This window comes from Ranitomeya variabilis, unplaced genomic scaffold (genome assembly GCF_051348905.1).
Source record: "Ranitomeya variabilis isolate aRanVar5 unplaced genomic scaffold, aRanVar5.hap1 Scaffold_333, whole genome shotgun sequence".
NCBI classification, from domain to species: domain Eukaryota; kingdom Metazoa; phylum Chordata; class Amphibia; order Anura; family Dendrobatidae; genus Ranitomeya; species Ranitomeya variabilis.
This window is the reverse complement of record NW_027508073.1, coordinates 18,112-35,341: the sequence shown is the minus strand read 5'-3', so window position 1 is coordinate 35,341 and position 17,230 is coordinate 18,112. Positions and strand designations below refer to the sequence as shown.

Sequence of the window (17,230 nt, the reverse complement as noted above, 5' to 3'; positions counted from 1 at the left end):
CTGGAGGGTGTGGTCAAAGTAGGCGGAGTTATGCAGATTCAAAACGCGTCGTGCACAGCTTGAACAAACACTCACACACAGACAGACAGACAGACAGACAGACACACACACTCTCCGTCTCTCACACACAGACACACATACACAGCAGAACTGTCATTGACAGCAGAACTGTCATTGAGAAGGCCTCCAGAGTTTCTGAAAATGTCCTCCCTGCGGCGGCAATCTTTTGCTCTGTCTCCACAATGGGTATTGGTGGTAGGCCTTGGTGCGGCCCACGGGGCACAGCGGCTTCGGTATCGCTTCTCGGCCTTTTGGCTAAGATCAAGTGTAGTATCTGTTCTTATCAGTTTAATATCTGATACGTCCCCTATTTGGGGACCATATATTAAATGGATTTTTGGAACAGGGAGATGGAAGAAGAGCTTGCTCTGTCCACTCCACGCATTGACCCGTTATTGCAGTATCTCCGGGACCAGTGCACTCCTTCTCTGATCCAGTTTCTAAAAACAGATTGAATTGAAATCAGCGCGAGTTGTCTTTTAACCCTTTATGTGAATTGATTTCAGGGTCAAGGAAGCACTTTTCTCAGGCCAAGTGTAGCATTTTGTTTGATTTCTCCTGGCCAATTGCAACATTTTCTGCGCCTTGCCTGGCCTTGCTTTCACCTATGTCTGTCAAACATTGCATTGCATTCAATATGCAATCAATCAATCAATCAATCAATCAATCAATTTGTCTTTACTGGTTGCTGCAACAGGTGTGTTAAGATTTAGGCCTTTCTTACAGTGTTGCAAATATACTGTGTCGGCTACCAAACTAGGCCCCTGCTGTCTGTCAGCACTTGCTATTTAAATTGAAGTATCCAATGAGTAGTTCTGCCATACATACTGCATTTCTGACCGCAGGAATTCTTTTTTGAAACATTGTCTCCCTCTTGTGGACCACCGGCTTTTCAATGCCTTGTATTATATGCATTTTTAAAAGAAAAAAATAAGTAAAAATGGTGCCTGTGCTGATGTTGAATAGGCTTGTCTTGTCCATCTACACCTGCGTGTGTGAGCATTCTAATGCTTTTCACCAACCAGGTGCGCTGCCCGCAGTCGATAGAATCTTAGCACGGAACATTCATGTGCTGTCACAATGGGCTGGCTGGAGGGTGTGGTCAAAGTAGGCGGAGTTATGCAGATTCAAAACGCGTCGTGCACAGCTTGAACAAACACTCACACACAGACAGACAGACAGACAGACAGACACACACACTCTCCGTCTCTCACACACAGACACACATACACAGCAGAACTGTCATTGACAGCAGAACTGTCATTGAGAAGGCCTCCAGAGTTTCTGAAAATGTCCTCCTGCGGCGGCAATCTTTTGCTCTGTCTCCACAATGGGTATTGGTGGTAGGCCTTGGTGCGGCCCACGGGGCACAGCGGCTTCGGTATCGCTTCTCGGCCTTTTGGCTAAGATCAAGTGTAGTATCTGTTCTTATCAGTTTAATATCTGATACGTCCCCTATTTGGGGACCATATATTAAATGGATTTTTGGAACAGGGAGATGGAAGAAGAGCTTGCTCTGTCCACTCCACGCATTGACCCGTTATTGCAGTATCTCCGGGACCAGTGCACTCCCTTCTCTGATCCAGTTTCTAAAAACAGATTGAATTGAAATCAGCGCGAGTTGTCTTTTAACCCTTTATGTGAATTGATTTCAGGGTCAAGGAAGCACTTTTCTCAGGCCAAGTGTAGCATTTTGTTTGATTTCTCCTGGCCAATTGCAACATTTTCTGCGCCTTGCCTGGCCTTGCTTTCACCTATGTCTGTCAAACATTGCATTGCATTCAATATGCAATCAATCAATCAATCAATCAATCAATCAATTTGTCTTTACTGGTTGCTGCAACAGGTGTGTTAAGATTTAGGCCTTTCTTACAGTGTTGCAAATATACTGTGTCGGCTACCAAACTAGGCCCCTGCTGTCTGTCAGCACTTGCTATTTAAATTGAAGTATCCAATGAGTAGTTCTGCCATACATACTGCATTTCTGACCGCAGGAATTCTTTTTTGAAACATTGTCTCCCTCTTGTGGACCACCGGCTTTTCAATGCCTTGTATTATATGCATTTTTAAAAGAAAAAAATAAGTAAAAATGGTGCCTGTGCTGATGTTGAATAGGCTTGTCTTGTCCATCTACACCTGCGTGTGTGAGCATTCTAATGCTTTTCACCAACCAGGTGCGCTGCCCGCAGTCGATAGAATCTTAGCACGGAACATTCATGTGCTGTCACAATGGGGCTGGCTGGAGGGTGTGGTCAAAGTAGGCGGAGTTATGCAGATTCAAAACGCGTCGTGCACAGCTTGAACAAACACTCACACACAGACAGACAGACAGACAGACAGACACACACACTCTCCGTCTCTCACACACAGACACACATACACAGCAGAACTGTCATTGACAGCAGAACTGTCATTGAGAAGGCCTCCAGAGTTTCTGAAAATGTCCTCCCTGCGGCGGCAATCTTTTGCTCTGTCTCCACAATGGGTATTGGTGGTAGGCCTTGGTGCGGCCCACGGGCACAGCGGCTTCGGTATCGCTTCTCGGCCTTTTGGCTAAGATCAAGTGTAGTATCTGTTCTTATCAGTTTAATATCTGATACGTCCCCTATTTGGGGACCATATATTAAATGGATTTTTGGAACAGGGAGATGGAAGAAGAGCTTGCTCTGTCCACTCCACGCATTGACCCGTTATTGCAGTATCTCCGGGACCAGTGCACTCCTTCTCTGATCCAGTTTCTAAAACAGATTGAATTGAAATCAGCGCGAGTTGTCTTTTAACCCTTATGTGAATTGATTTCAGGGTCAAGGAAGCACTTTTCTCAGGCCAAGTGTAGCATTTTGTTTGATTTCTCCTGGCCAATTGCAACATTTTCTGCGCCTTGCCTGGCCTTGCTTTCACCTATGTCTGTCAAACATTGCATTGCATTCAATATGCAATCAATCAATCAATCAATCAATCAATCAATTTGTCTTTACTGGTTGCTGCAACAGGTGTGTTAAGATTTAGGCCTTTCTTACAGTGTTGCAAATATACTGTGTCGGCTACCAAACTAGGCCCCTGCTGTCTGTCAGCACTTGCTATTTAAATTGAAGTATCCAATGAGTAGTTCTGCCATACATACTGCATTTCTGACCGCAGGAATTCTTTTTTGAAACATTGTCTCCCTCTTGTGGACCACCGGCTTTTCAATGCCTTGTATTATATGCATTTTTAAAAGAAAAAAATAAGTAAAAATGGTGCCTGTGCTGATGTTGAAATAGGCTTGTCTTGTCCATCTACACCTGCGTGTGTGAGCATTCTAATGCTTTTCACCACCAGGTGCGCTGCCCGCAGTCGATAGAATCTTAGCACGGAACATTCATGTGCTGTCACAATGGGGCTGGCTGGAGGGTGTGGTCAAAGTAGGCGGAGTTATGCAGATTCAAAACGCGTCGTGCACAGCTTGAACAAACACTCACACACAGACAGACAGACAGACAGACAGACACACACACTCTCCGTCTCTCACACACAGACACACATACACAGCAGAACTGTCATTGACAGCAGAACTGTCATTGAGAAGGCCTCCAGAGTTTCTGAAAATGTCCTCCCTGCGGCGGCAATCTTTTGCTCTGTCTCCACAATGGGTATTGGTGGTAGGCCTTGGTGCGGCCCACGGGGCACAGCGGCTTCGGTATCGCTTCTCGGCCTTTTGGCTAAGATCAAGTGTAGTATCTGTTCTTATCAGTTTAATATCTGATACGTCCCCTATTTGGGGACCATATATTAAATGGATTTTTGGAACAGGGAGATGGAAGAAGAGCTTGCTCTGTCCACTCCACGCATTGACCCGTTATTGCAGTATCTCCGGGACCAGTGCACTCCTTCTCTGATCCAGTTTCTAAAAACAGATTGAATTGAAATCAGCGCGAGTTGTCTTTTAACCCTTTATGTGAATTGATTTCAGGGTCAAGGAAGCACTTTTCTCAGGCCAAGTGTAGCATTTTGTTTGATTTCTCCTGGCCAATTGCAACATTTTCTGCGCCTTGCCTGGCCTTGCTTTCACCTATGTCTGTCAAACATTGCATTGCATTCAATATGCAATCAATCAATCAATCAATCAATCAATCAATTTGTCTTTACTGGTTGCTGCAACAGGTGTGTTAAGATTTAGGCCTTTCTTACAGTGTTGCAAATATACTGTGTCGGCTACCAAACTAGGCCCCTGCTGTCTGTCAGCACTTGCTATTTAAATTGAAGTATCCAATGAGTAGTTCTGCCATACATACTGCATTTCTGACCGCAGGAATTCTTTTTTGAAACATTGTCTCCCTCTTGTGGACCACCGGCTTTTCAATGCCTTGTATTATATGCATTTTTAAAAGAAAAAAATAAGTAAAAATGGTGCCTGTGCTGATGTTGAATAGGCTTGTCTTGTCCATCTACACCTGCGTGTGTGAGCATTCTAATGCTTTTCACCAACCAGGTGCGCTGCCCGCAGTCGATAGAATCTTAGCACGGAACATTCATGTGCTGTCACAATGGGGCTGGCTGGAGGGTGTGGTCAAAGTAGGCGGAGTTATGCAGATTCAAAACGCGTCGTGCACAGCTTGAACAAACACTCACACACAGACAGACAGACAGACAGACAGACACACACACTCTCCGTCTCTCACACACAGACACACATACACAGCAGAACTGTCATTGACAGCAGAACTGTCATTGAGAAGGCCTCCAGAGTTTCTGAAAATGTCCTCCCTGCGGCGGCAATCTTTTGCTCTGTCTCCACAATGGGTATTGGTGGTAGGCCTTGGTGCGGCCCACGGGGCACAGCGGCTTCGGTATCGCTTCTCGGCCTTTTGGCTAAGATCAAGTGTAGTATCTGTTCTTATCAGTTTAATATCTGATACGTCCCCTATTTGGGGACCATATATTAAATGGATTTTTGGAACAGGGAGATGGAAGAAGAGCTTGCTCTGTCCACTCCACGCATTGACCCGTTATTGCAGTATCTCCGGGACCAGTGCACTCCTTCTCTGATCCAGTTTCTAAAAACAGATTGAATTGAAATCAGCGCGAGTTGTCTTTTAACCCTTTATGTGAATTGATTTCAGGGTCAAGGAAGCACTTTTCTCAGGCCAAGTGTAGCATTTTGTTTGATTTCTCCTGGCCAATTGCAACATTTTCTGCGCCTTGCCTGGCCTTGCTTTCACCTATGTCTGTCAAACATTGCATTGCATTCAATATGCAATCAATCAATCAATCAATCAATCAATCAATTTGTCTTTACTGGTTGCTGCAACAGGTGTGTTAAGATTTAGGCCTTTCTTACAGTGTTGCAAATATACTGTGTCGGCTACCAAACTAGGCCCCTGCTGTCTGTCAGCACTTGCTATTTAAATTGAAGTATCCAATGAGTAGTTCTGCCATACATACTGCATTTCTGACCGCAGGAATTCTTTTTTGAAACATTGTCTCCCTCTTGTGGACCACCGGCTTTTCAATGCCTTGTATTATATGCATTTTTAAAAGAAAAAAATAAGTAAAAATGGTGCCTGTGCTGATGTTGAATAGGCTTGTCTTGTCCATCTACACCTGCGTGTGTGAGCATTCTAATGCTTTTCACCAACCAGGTGCGCTGCCCGCAGTCGATAGAATCTTAGCACGGAACATTCATGTGCTGTCACAATGGGGCTGGCTGGAGGGTGTGGTCAAAGTAGGCGGAGTTATGCAGATTCAAAACGCGTCGTGCACAGCTTGAACAAACACTCACACACAGACAGACAGACAGACAGACAGACACACACACTCTCCGTCTCTCACACACAGACACACATACACAGCAGAACTGTCATTGACAGCAGAACTGTCATTGAGAAGGCCTCCAGAGTTTCTGAAAATGTCCTCCCTGCGGCGGCAATCTTTTGCTCTGTCTCCACAATGGGTATTGGTGGTAGGCCTTGGTGCGGCCCACGGGGCACAGCGGCTTCGGTATCGCTTCTCGGCCTTTTGGCTAAGATCAAGTGTAGTATCTGTTCTTATCAGTTTAATATCTGATACGTCCCCTATTTGGGGACCATATATTAAATGGATTTTTGGAACAGGGAGATGGAAGAAGAGCTTGCTCTGTCCACTCCACGCATTGACCCGTTATTGCAGTATCTCCGGGACCAGTGCACTCCTTCTCTGATCCAGTTTCTAAAAACAGATTGAATTGAAATCAGCGCGAGTTGTCTTTTAACCCTTTATGTGAATTGATTTCAGGGTCAAGGAAGCACTTTTCTCAGGCCAAGTGTAGCATTTTGTTTGATTTCTCCTGGCCAATTGCAACATTTTCTGCGCCTTGCCTGGCCTTGCTTTCACCTATGTCTGTCAAACATTGCATTGCATTCAATATGCAATCAATCAATCAATCAATCAATCAATCAATTTGTCTTTACTGGTTGCTGCAACAGGTGTGTTAAGATTTAGGCCTTTCTTACAGTGTTGCAAATATACTGTGTCGGCTACCAAACTAGGCCCCTGCTGTCTGTCAGCACTTGCTATTTAAATTGAAGTATCCAATGAGTAGTTCTGCCATACATACTGCATTTCTGACCGCAGGAATTCTTTTTTGAAACATTGTCTCCCTCTTGTGGACCACCGGCTTTTCAATGCCTTGTATTATATGCATTTTTAAAAGAAAAAAATAAGTAAAAATGGTGCCTGTGCTGATGTTGAATAGGCTTGTCTTGTCCATCTACACCTGCGTGTGTGAGCATTCTAATGCTTTTCACCAACCAGGTGCGCTGCCCGCAGTCGATAGAATCTTAGCACGGAACATTCATGTGCTGTCACAATGGGGCTGGCTGGAGGGTGTGGTCAAAGTAGGCGGAGTTATGCAGATTCAAAACGCGTCGTGCACAGCTTGAACAAACACTCACACACAGACAGACAGACAGACAGACAGACACACACACTCTCCGTCTCTCACACACAGACACACATACACAGCAGAACTGTCATTGACAGCAGAACTGTCATTGAGAAGGCCTCCAGAGTTTCTGAAAATGTCCTCCCTGCGGCGGCAATCTTTTGCTCTGTCTCCACAATGGGTATTGGTGGTAGGCCTTGGTGCGGCCCACGGGGCACAGCGGCTTCGGTATCGCTTCTCGGCCTTTTGGCTAAGATCAAGTGTAGTATCTGTTCTTATCAGTTTAATATCTGATACGTCCCCTATTTGGGGACCATATATTAAATGGATTTTTGGAACAGGGAGATGGAAGAAGAGCTTGCTCTGTCCACTCCACGCATTGACCCGTTATTGCAGTATCTCCGGGACCAGTGCACTCCTTCTCTGATCCAGTTTCTAAAAACAGATTGAATTGAAATCAGCGCGAGTTGTCTTTTAACCCTTTATGTGAATTGATTTCAGGGTCAAGGAAGCACTTTTCTCAGGCCAAGTGTAGCATTTTGTTTGATTTCTCCTGGCCAATTGCAACATTTTCTGCGCCTTGCCTGGCCTTGCTTTCACCTATGTCTGTCAAACATTGCATTGCATTCAATATGCAATCAATCAATCAATCAATCAATCAATCAATTTGTCTTTACTGGTTGCTGCAACAGGTGTGTTAAGATTTAGGCCTTTCTTACAGTGTTGCAAATATACTGTGTCGGCTACCAAACTAGGCCCCTGCTGTCTGTCAGCACTTGCTATTTAAATTGAAGTATCCAATGAGTAGTTCTGCCATACATACTGCATTTCTGACCGCAGGAATTCTTTTTTGAAACATTGTCTCCCTCTTGTGGACCACCGGCTTTTCAATGCCTTGTATTATATGCATTTTTAAAAGAAAAAAATAAGTAAAAATGGTGCCTGTGCTGATGTTGAATAGGCTTGTCTTGTCCATCTACACCTGCGTGTGTGAGCATTCTAATGCTTTTCACCAACCAGGTGCGCTGCCCGCAGTCGATAGAATCTTAGCACGGAACATTCATGTGCTGTCACAATGGGGCTGGCTGGAGGGTGTGGTCAAAGTAGGCGGAGTTATGCAGATTCAAAACGCGTCGTGCACAGCTTGAACAAACACTCACACACAGACAGACAGACAGACAGACAGACACACACACTCTCCGTCTCTCACACACAGACACACATACACAGCAGAACTGTCATTGACAGCAGAACTGTCATTGAGAAGGCCTCCAGAGTTTCTGAAAATGTCCTCCCTGCGGCGGCAATCTTTTGCTCTGTCTCCACAATGGGTATTGGTGGTAGGCCTTGGTGCGGCCCACGGGGCACAGCGGCTTCGGTATCGCTTCTCGGCCTTTTGGCTAAGATCAAGTGTAGTATCTGTTCTTATCAGTTTAATATCTGATACGTCCCCTATTTGGGGACCATATATTAAATGGATTTTTGGAACAGGGAGATGGAAGAAGAGCTTGCTCTGTCCACTCCACGCATTGACCCGTTATTGCAGTATCTCCGGGACCAGTGCACTCCTTCTCTGATCCAGTTTCTAAAAACAGATTGAATTGAAATCAGCGCGAGTTGTCTTTTAACCCTTTATGTGAATTGATTTCAGGGTCAAGGAAGCACTTTTCTCAGGCCAAGTGTAGCATTTTGTTTGATTTCTCCTGGCCAATTGCAACATTTTCTGCGCCTTGCCTGGCCTTGCTTTCACCTATGTCTGTCAAACATTGCATTGCATTCAATATGCAATCAATCAATCAATCAATCAATCAATCAATTTGTCTTTACTGGTTGCTGCAACAGGTGTGTTAAGATTTAGGCCTTTCTTACAGTGTTGCAAATATACTGTGTCGGCTACCAAACTAGGCCCCTGCTGTCTGTCAGCACTTGCTATTTAAATTGAAGTATCCAATGAGTAGTTCTGCCATACATACTGCATTTCTGACCGCAGGAATTCTTTTTTGAAACATTGTCTCCCTCTTGTGGACCACCGGCTTTTCAATGCCTTGTATTATATGCATTTTTAAAAGAAAAAAATAAGTAAAAATGGTGCCTGTGCTGATGTTGAATAGGCTTGTCTTGTCCATCTACACCTGCGTGTGTGAGCATTCTAATGCTTTTCACCAACCAGGTGCGCTGCCCGCAGTCGATAGAATCTTAGCACGGAACATTCATGTGCTGTCACAATGGGGCTGGCTGGAGGGTGTGGTCAAAGTAGGCGGAGTTATGCAGATTCAAAACGCGTCGTGCACAGCTTGAACAAACACTCACACACAGACAGACAGACAGACAGACAGACACACACACTCTCCGTCTCTCACACACAGACACACATACACAGCAGAACTGTCATTGACAGCAGAACTGTCATTGAGAAGGCCTCCAGAGTTTCTGAAAATGTCCTCCCTGCGGCGGCAATCTTTTGCTCTGTCTCCACAATGGGTATTGGTGGTAGGCCTTGGTGCGGCCCACGGGGCACAGCGGCTTCGGTATCGCTTCTCGGCCTTTTGGCTAAGATCAAGTGTAGTATCTGTTCTTATCAGTTTAATATCTGATACGTCCCCTATTTGGGGACCATATATTAAATGGATTTTTGGAACAGGGAGATGGAAGAAGAGCTTGCTCTGTCCACTCCACGCATTGACCCGTTATTGCAGTATCTCCGGGACCAGTGCACTCCTTCTCTGATCCAGTTTCTAAAAACAGATTGAATTGAAATCAGCGCGAGTTGTCTTTTAACCCTTTATGTGAATTGATTTCAGGGTCAAGGAAGCACTTTTCTCAGGCCAAGTGTAGCATTTTGTTTGATTTCTCCTGGCCAATTGCAACATTTTCTGCGCCTTGCCTGGCCTTGCTTTCACCTATGTCTGTCAAACATTGCATTGCATTCAATATGCAATCAATCAATCAATCAATCAATCAATCAATTTGTCTTTACTGGTTGCTGCAACAGGTGTGTTAAGATTTAGGCCTTTCTTACAGTGTTGCAAATATACTGTGTCGGCTACCAAACTAGGCCCCTGCTGTCTGTCAGCACTTGCTATTTAAATTGAAGTATCCAATGAGTAGTTCTGCCATACATACTGCATTTCTGACCGCAGGAATTCTTTTTTGAAACATTGTCTCCCTCTTGTGGACCACCGGCTTTTCAATGCCTTGTATTATATGCATTTTTAAAAGAAAAAAATAAGTAAAAATGGTGCCTGTGCTGATGTTGAATAGGCTTGTCTTGTCCATCTACACCTGCGTGTGTGAGCATTCTAATGCTTTTCACCAACCAGGTGCGCTGCCCGCAGTCGATAGAATCTTAGCACGGAACATTCATGTGCTGTCACAATGGGGCTGGCTGGAGGGTGTGGTCAAAGTAGGCGGAGTTATGCAGATTCAAAACGCGTCGTGCACAGCTTGAACAAACACTCACACACAGACAGACAGACAGACAGACAGACACACACACTCTCCGTCTCTCACACACAGACACACATACACAGCAGAACTGTCATTGACAGCAGAACTGTCATTGAGAAGGCCTCCAGAGTTTCTGAAAATGTCCTCCCTGCGGCGGCAATCTTTTGCTCTGTCTCCACAATGGGTATTGGTGGTAGGCCTTGGTGCGGCCCACGGGGCACAGCGGCTTCGGTATCGCTTCTCGGCCTTTTGGCTAAGATCAAGTGTAGTATCTGTTCTTATCAGTTTAATATCTGATACGTCCCCTATTTGGGGACCATATATTAAATGGATTTTTGGAACAGGGAGATGGAAGAAGAGCTTGCTCTGTCCACTCCACGCATTGACCCGTTATTGCAGTATCTCCGGGACCAGTGCACTCCTTCTCTGATCCAGTTTCTAAAAACAGATTGAATTGAAATCAGCGCGAGTTGTCTTTTAACCCTTTATGTGAATTGATTTCAGGGTCAAGGAAGCACTTTTCTCAGGCCAAGTGTAGCATTTTGTTTGATTTCTCCTGGCCAATTGCAACATTTTCTGCGCCTTGCCTGGCCTTGCTTTCACCTATGTCTGTCAAACATTGCATTGCATTCAATATGCAATCAATCAATCAATCAATCAATCAATCAATTTGTCTTTACTGGTTGCTGCAACAGGTGTGTTAAGATTTAGGCCTTTCTTACAGTGTTGCAAATATACTGTGTCGGCTACCAAACTAGGCCCCTGCTGTCTGTCAGCACTTGCTATTTAAATTGAAGTATCCAATGAGTAGTTCTGCCATACATACTGCATTTCTGACCGCAGGAATTCTTTTTTGAAACATTGTCTCCCTCTTGTGGACCACCGGCTTTTCAATGCCTTGTATTATATGCATTTTTAAAAGAAAAAAATAAGTAAAAATGGTGCCTGTGCTGATGTTGAATAGGCTTGTCTTGTCCATCTACACCTGCGTGTGTGAGCATTCTAATGCTTTTCACCAACCAGGTGCGCTGCCCGCAGTCGATAGAATCTTAGCACGGAACATTCATGTGCTGTCACAATGGGGCTGGCTGGAGGGTGTGGTCAAAGTAGGCGGAGTTATGCAGATTCAAAACGCGTCGTGCACAGCTTGAACAAACACTCACACACAGACAGACAGACAGACAGACAGACACACACACTCTCCGTCTCTCACACACAGACACACATACACAGCAGAACTGTCATTGACAGCAGAACTGTCATTGAGAAGGCCTCCAGAGTTTCTGAAAATGTCCTCCCTGCGGCGGCAATCTTTTGCTCTGTCTCCACAATGGGTATTGGTGGTAGGCCTTGGTGCGGCCCACGGGGCACAGCGGCTTCGGTATCGCTTCTCGGCCTTTTGGCTAAGATCAAGTGTAGTATCTGTTCTTATCAGTTTAATATCTGATACGTCCCCTATTTGGGGACCATATATTAAATGGATTTTTGGAACAGGGAGATGGAAGAAGAGCTTGCTCTGTCCACTCCACGCATTGACCCGTTATTGCAGTATCTCCGGGACCAGTGCACTCCTTCTCTGATCCAGTTTCTAAAAACAGATTGAATTGAAATCAGCGCGAGTTGTCTTTTAACCCTTTATGTGAATTGATTTCAGGGTCAAGGAAGCACTTTTCTCAGGCCAAGTGTAGCATTTTGTTTGATTTCTCCTGGCCAATTGCAACATTTTCTGCGCCTTGCCTGGCCTTGCTTTCACCTATGTCTGTCAAACATTGCATTGCATTCAATATGCAATCAATCAATCAATCAATCAATCAATCAATTTGTCTTTACTGGTTGCTGCAACAGGTGTGTTAAGATTTAGGCCTTTCTTACAGTGTTGCAAATATACTGTGTCGGCTACCAAACTAGGCCCCTGCTGTCTGTCAGCACTTGCTATTTAAATTGAAGTATCCAATGAGTAGTTCTGCCATACATACTGCATTTCTGACCGCAGGAATTCTTTTTTGAAACATTGTCTCCCTCTTGTGGACCACCGGCTTTTCAATGCCTTGTATTATATGCATTTTTAAAAGAAAAAAATAAGTAAAAATGGTGCCTGTGCTGATGTTGAATAGGCTTGTCTTGTCCATCTACACCTGCGTGTGTGAGCATTCTAATGCTTTTCACCAACCAGGTGCGCTGCCCGCAGTCGATAGAATCTTAGCACGGAACATTCATGTGCTGTCACAATGGGGCTGGCTGGAGGGTGTGGTCAAAGTAGGCGGAGTTATGCAGATTCAAAACGCGTCGTGCACAGCTTGAACAAACACTCACACACAGACAGACAGACAGACAGACAGACACACACACTCTCCGTCTCTCACACACAGACACACATACACAGCAGAACTGTCATTGACAGCAGAACTGTCATTGAGAAGGCCTCCAGAGTTTCTGAAAATGTCCTCCCTGCGGCGGCAATCTTTTGCTCTGTCTCCACAATGGGTATTGGTGGTAGGCCTTGGTGCGGCCCACGGGGCACAGCGGCTTCGGTATCGCTTCTCGGCCTTTTGGCTAAGATCAAGTGTAGTATCTGTTCTTATCAGTTTAATATCTGATACGTCCCCTATTTGGGGACCATATATTAAATGGATTTTTGGAACAGGGAGATGGAAGAAGAGCTTGCTCTGTCCACTCCACGCATTGACCCGTTATTGCAGTATCTCCGGGACCAGTGCACTCCTTCTCTGATCCAGTTTCTAAAAACAGATTGAATTGAAATCAGCGCGAGTTGTCTTTTAACCCTTTATGTGAATTGATTTCAGGGTCAAGGAAGCACTTTTCTCAGGCCAAGTGTAGCATTTTGTTTGATTTCTCCTGGCCAATTGCAACATTTTCTGCGCCTTGCCTGGCCTTGCTTTCACCTATGTCTGTCAAACATTGCATTGCATTCAATATGCAATCAATCAATCAATCAATCAATCAATCAATTTGTCTTTACTGGTTGCTGCAACAGGTGTGTTAAGATTTAGGCCTTTCTTACAGTGTTGCAAATATACTGTGTCGGCTACCAAACTAGGCCCCTGCTGTCTGTCAGCACTTGCTATTTAAATTGAAGTATCCAATGAGTAGTTCTGCCATACATACTGCATTTCTGACCGCAGGAATTCTTTTTTGAAACATTGTCTCCCTCTTGTGGACCACCGGCTTTTCAATGCCTTGTATTATATGCATTTTTAAAAGAAAAAAATAAGTAAAAATGGTGCCTGTGCTGATGTTGAATAGGCTTGTCTTGTCCATCTACACCTGCGTGTGTGAGCATTCTAATGCTTTTCACCAACCAGGTGCGCTGCCCGCAGTCGATAGAATCTTAGCACGGAACATTCATGTGCTGTCACAATGGGGCTGGCTGGAGGGTGTGGTCAAAGTAGGCGGAGTTATGCAGATTCAAAACGCGTCGTGCACAGCTTGAACAAACACTCACACACAGACAGACAGACAGACAGACAGACACACACACTCTCCGTCTCTCACACACAGACACACATACACAGCAGAACTGTCATTGACAGCAGAACTGTCATTGAGAAGGCCTCCAGAGTTTCTGAAAATGTCCTCCCTGCGGCGGCAATCTTTTGCTCTGTCTCCACAATGGGTATTGGTGGTAGGCCTTGGTGCGGCCCACGGGGCACAGCGGCTTCGGTATCGCTTCTCGGCCTTTTGGCTAAGATCAAGTGTAGTATCTGTTCTTATCAGTTTAATATCTGATACGTCCCCTATTTGGGGACCATATATTAAATGGATTTTTGGAACAGGGAGATGGAAGAAGAGCTTGCTCTGTCCACTCCACGCATTGACCCGTTATTGCAGTATCTCCGGGACCAGTGCACTCCTTCTCTGATCCAGTTTCTAAAAACAGATTGAATTGAAATCAGCGCGAGTTGTCTTTTAACCCTTTATGTGAATTGATTTCAGGGTCAAGGAAGCACTTTTCTCAGGCCAAGTGTAGCATTTTGTTTGATTTCTCCTGGCCAATTGCAACATTTTCTGCGCCTTGCCTGGCCTTGCTTTCACCTATGTCTGTCAAACATTGCATTGCATTCAATATGCAATCAATCAATCAATCAATCAATCAATCAATTTGTCTTTACTGGTTGCTGCAACAGGTGTGTTAAGATTTAGGCCTTTCTTACAGTGTTGCAAATATACTGTGTCGGCTACCAAACTAGGCCCCTGCTGTCTGTCAGCACTTGCTATTTAAATTGAAGTATCCAATGAGTAGTTCTGCCATACATACTGCATTTCTGACCGCAGGAATTCTTTTTTGAAACATTGTCTCCCTCTTGTGGACCACCGGCTTTTCAATGCCTTGTATTATATGCATTTTTAAAAGAAAAAAATAAGTAAAAATGGTGCCTGTGCTGATGTTGAATAGGCTTGTCTTGTCCATCTACACCTGCGTGTGTGAGCATTCTAATGCTTTTCACCAACCAGGTGCGCTGCCCGCAGTCGATAGAATCTTAGCACGGAACATTCATGTGCTGTCACAATGGGGCTGGCTGGAGGGTGTGGTCAAAGTAGGCGGAGTTATGCAGATTCAAAACGCGTCGTGCACAGCTTGAACAAACACTCACACACAGACAGACAGACAGACAGACAGACACACACACTCTCCGTCTCTCACACACAGACACACATACACAGCAGAACTGTCATTGACAGCAGAACTGTCATTGAGAAGGCCTCCAGAGTTTCTGAAAATGTCCTCCCTGCGGCGGCAATCTTTTGCTCTGTCTCCACAATGGGTATTGGTGGTAGGCCTTGGTGCGGCCCACGGGGCACAGCGGCTTCGGTATCGCTTCTCGGCCTTTTGGCTAAGATCAAGTGTAGTATCTGTTCTTATCAGTTTAATATCTGATACGTCCCCTATTTGGGGACCATATATTAAATGGATTTTTGGAACAGGGAGATGGAAGAAGAGCTTGCTCTGTCCACTCCACGCATTGACCCGTTATTGCAGTATCTCCGGGACCAGTGCACTCCTTCTCTGATCCAGTTTCTAAAAACAGATTGAATTGAAATCAGCGCGAGTTGTCTTTTAACCCTTTATGTGAATTGATTTCAGGGTCAAGGAAGCACTTTTCTCAGGCCAAGTGTAGCATTTTGTTTGATTTCTCCTGGCCAATTGCAACATTTTCTGCGCCTTGCCTGGCCTTGCTTTCACCTATGTCTGTCAAACATTGCATTGCATTCAATATGCAATCAATCAATCAATCAATCAATCAATCAATTTGTCTTTACTGGTTGCTGCAACAGGTGTGTTAAGATTTAGGCCTTTCTTACAGTGTTGCAAATATACTGTGTCGGCTACCAAACTAGGCCCCTGCTGTCTGTCAGCACTTGCTATTTAAATTGAAGTATCCAATGAGTAGTTCTGCCATACATACTGCATTTCTGACCGCAGGAATTCTTTTTTGAAACATTGTCTCCCTCTTGTGGACCACCGGCTTTTCAATGCCTTGTATTATATGCATTTTTAAAAGAAAAAAATAAGTAAAAATGGTGCCTGTGCTGATGTTGAATAGGCTTGTCTTGTCCATCTACACCTGCGTGTGTGAGCATTCTAATGCTTTTCACCAACCAGGTGCGCTGCCCGCAGTCGATAGAATCTTAGCACGGAACATTCATGTGCTGTCACAATGGGGCTGGCTGGAGGGTGTGGTCAAAGTAGGCGGAGTTATGCAGATTCAAAACGCGTCGTGCACAGCTTGAACAAACACTCACACACAGACAGACAGACAGACAGACAGACACACACACTCTCCGTCTCTCACACACAGACACACATACACAGCAGAACTGTCATTGACAGCAGAACTGTCATTGAGAAGGCCTCCAGAGTTTCTGAAAATGTCCTCCCTGCGGCGGCAATCTTTTGCTCTGTCTCCACAATGGGTATTGGTGGTAGGCCTTGGTGCGGCCCACGGGGCACAGCGGCTTCGGTATCGCTTCTCGGCCTTTTGGCTAAGATCAAGTGTAGTATCTGTTCTTATCAGTTTAATATCTGATACGTCCCCTATTTGGGGACCATATATTAAATGGATTTTTGGAACAGGGAGATGGAAGAAGAGCTTGCTCTGTCCACTCCACGCATTGACCCGTTATTGCAGTATCTCCGGGACCAGTGCACTCCTTCTCTGATCCAGTTTCTAAAAACAGATTGAATTGAAATCAGCGCGAGTTGTCTTTTAACCCTTTATGTGAATTGATTTCAGGGTCAAGGAAGCACTTTTCTCAGGCCAAGTGTAGCATTTTGTTTGATTTCTCCTGGCCAATTGCAACATTTTCTGCGCCTTGCCTGGCCTTGCTTTCACCTATGTCTGTCAAACATTGCATTGCATTCAATATGCAATCAATCAATCAATCAATCAATCAATCAATTTGTCTTTACTGGTTGCTGCAACAGGTGTGTTAAGATTTAGGCCTTTCTTACAGTGTTGCAAATATACTGTGTCGGCTACCAAACTAGGCCCCTGCTGTCTGTCAGCACTTGCTATTTAAATTGAAGTATCCAATGAGTAGTTCTGCCATACATACTGCATTTCTGACCGCAGGAATTCTTTTTTGAAACATTGTCTCCCTCTTGTGGACCACCGGCTTTTCAATGCCTTGTATTATATGCATTTTTAAAAGAAAAAAATAAGTAAAAATGGTGCCTGTGCTGATGTTGAATAGGCTTGTCTTGTCCATCTACACCTGCGTGTGTGAGCATTCTAATGCTTTTCACCAACCAGGTGCGCTGCCCGCAGTCGATAGAATCTTAGCACGGAACATTCATGTGCT

At 44.8% G+C, this 17,230-nt stretch overlaps 15 non-coding genes across 15 annotated transcripts; all 15 read left to right on the top strand.

The window, feature by feature from the left end:
- The first annotated feature begins 295 nt into the window (after window positions 1–295).
- Window positions 296–486, top strand: LOC143789803 (U2 spliceosomal RNA). The gene has a single exon (XR_013219447.1). It is a non-coding gene; the product is annotated as a U2 spliceosomal RNA (small nuclear RNA).
- Window positions 487–1,443: 957 nt separating this feature from the next.
- On the top strand, window positions 1,444–1,634 carry LOC143789804 (U2 spliceosomal RNA). Its single transcript, XR_013219448.1, has one exon. It is a non-coding gene; the product is annotated as a U2 spliceosomal RNA (small nuclear RNA).
- Window positions 1,635–2,593: 959 nt separating this feature from the next.
- On the top strand, window positions 2,594–2,784 carry LOC143789802 (U2 spliceosomal RNA). The gene has a single exon (XR_013219446.1). It is a non-coding gene; the product is annotated as a U2 spliceosomal RNA (small nuclear RNA).
- A 957-nt stretch (window positions 2,785–3,741) lies between these two features.
- On the top strand, window positions 3,742–3,932 carry LOC143789800 (U2 spliceosomal RNA). The gene has a single exon (XR_013219444.1). It is a non-coding gene; the product is annotated as a U2 spliceosomal RNA (small nuclear RNA).
- Window positions 3,933–4,891: 959 nt separating this feature from the next.
- On the top strand, window positions 4,892–5,082 carry LOC143789799 (U2 spliceosomal RNA). Its single transcript, XR_013219443.1, has one exon. It is a non-coding gene; the product is annotated as a U2 spliceosomal RNA (small nuclear RNA).
- Window positions 5,083–6,041: 959 nt separating this feature from the next.
- LOC143789797 (U2 spliceosomal RNA) lies at window positions 6,042–6,232 on the top strand. Its single transcript, XR_013219442.1, has one exon. It is a non-coding gene; the product is annotated as a U2 spliceosomal RNA (small nuclear RNA).
- Window positions 6,233–7,191: 959 nt separating this feature from the next.
- Window positions 7,192–7,382, top strand: LOC143789796 (U2 spliceosomal RNA). Its single transcript, XR_013219441.1, has one exon. It is a non-coding gene; the product is annotated as a U2 spliceosomal RNA (small nuclear RNA).
- Window positions 7,383–8,341: 959 nt separating this feature from the next.
- LOC143789795 (U2 spliceosomal RNA) lies at window positions 8,342–8,532 on the top strand. The gene has a single exon (XR_013219440.1). It is a non-coding gene; the product is annotated as a U2 spliceosomal RNA (small nuclear RNA).
- Window positions 8,533–9,491: 959 nt separating this feature from the next.
- On the top strand, window positions 9,492–9,682 carry LOC143789794 (U2 spliceosomal RNA). The gene has a single exon (XR_013219439.1). It is a non-coding gene; the product is annotated as a U2 spliceosomal RNA (small nuclear RNA).
- A 959-nt stretch (window positions 9,683–10,641) lies between these two features.
- Window positions 10,642–10,832, top strand: LOC143789793 (U2 spliceosomal RNA). Its single transcript, XR_013219438.1, has one exon. It is a non-coding gene; the product is annotated as a U2 spliceosomal RNA (small nuclear RNA).
- A 959-nt stretch (window positions 10,833–11,791) lies between these two features.
- Window positions 11,792–11,982, top strand: LOC143789792 (U2 spliceosomal RNA). Its single transcript, XR_013219437.1, has one exon. It is a non-coding gene; the product is annotated as a U2 spliceosomal RNA (small nuclear RNA).
- A 959-nt stretch (window positions 11,983–12,941) lies between these two features.
- LOC143789791 (U2 spliceosomal RNA) lies at window positions 12,942–13,132 on the top strand. Its single transcript, XR_013219436.1, has one exon. It is a non-coding gene; the product is annotated as a U2 spliceosomal RNA (small nuclear RNA).
- Window positions 13,133–14,091: 959 nt separating this feature from the next.
- LOC143789790 (U2 spliceosomal RNA) lies at window positions 14,092–14,282 on the top strand. The gene has a single exon (XR_013219435.1). It is a non-coding gene; the product is annotated as a U2 spliceosomal RNA (small nuclear RNA).
- Window positions 14,283–15,241: 959 nt separating this feature from the next.
- On the top strand, window positions 15,242–15,432 carry LOC143789788 (U2 spliceosomal RNA). Its single transcript, XR_013219433.1, has one exon. It is a non-coding gene; the product is annotated as a U2 spliceosomal RNA (small nuclear RNA).
- A 959-nt stretch (window positions 15,433–16,391) lies between these two features.
- Window positions 16,392–16,582, top strand: LOC143789787 (U2 spliceosomal RNA). The gene has a single exon (XR_013219432.1). It is a non-coding gene; the product is annotated as a U2 spliceosomal RNA (small nuclear RNA).
- Window positions 16,583–17,230: the final 648 nt, after the last annotated feature.